The sequence below is a fragment of the Penaeus monodon genome, chromosome 23 (assembly GCF_015228065.2).
Source record: "Penaeus monodon isolate SGIC_2016 chromosome 23, NSTDA_Pmon_1, whole genome shotgun sequence".
Taxonomy (NCBI): Eukaryota; Metazoa; Arthropoda; class Malacostraca; order Decapoda; family Penaeidae; genus Penaeus; species Penaeus monodon.
Window position 1 is genome coordinate 37606338 of NC_051408.1, and position 838 is coordinate 37607175.

The window sequence follows — 838 nt, forward strand, 5'->3', positions numbered from 1 at the left end:
GGTATGCCACTAGAATATACAGAGGCAAAAGGGAAAGGTGATATTGGGTTGGGTTGGGTTTAGAACAAAAAAAGAAAAGTGGCACCATTGTCCTGCAATGTTCGCTAAATTACCTGAACACACAGACTTCCTTTTAGCAATCACAATCCTGTCACCTGCCATTCGTTAGGAGATACTGTACGACTATTCCTCATCCTCGACACAAAATATTCCTTTCAAAAAGCACAAAATAATTGGAAGAACTGGAGAATGATTATGGAGCTATTTGCAGCACGACAGATTGTTCGAGAGCAGCAGGTGACAAAGAGTGTAAAGACAAGAAGTTAGGAAATAAATAAAAGATATTTCTCCTTATAAGAGAGTGAGTATACATTAAATAAATTTTCATTAAAGCTGTAGAAAATAATAAAAATATCTGTATGCCTCCATGCTTAAAATTAACAGCGTAGTAAAATGACAAATGAATTTCTTTTTGTCACTTATTTAATACATCCGTAATATAAGTGGGATGAGAACATAAAATTGCTATTTGTCTGAGGAAATAATATACATATATATATATGCCACTAATTAAGCTGTATTGTGACATTTAATTTACGCATGGCTGACAACCTAAATCTCTAAATCCTGTGTAGTTTGTGGATATAAATGTATAGGGAATTAACTCTTGGGGAAAAATCTGACATGATTATGATTTCTGATGAACCTGAATGTCTGTGAAAATGCCCATTGTGTATTACCCTGTCTTGCCACCAAATTAGCATAACTTGGTACTATAGTTATACAGCTCATGAGTAAGTGATTTTTTTTATTGACCTATGTAATGATCCCCTAATTG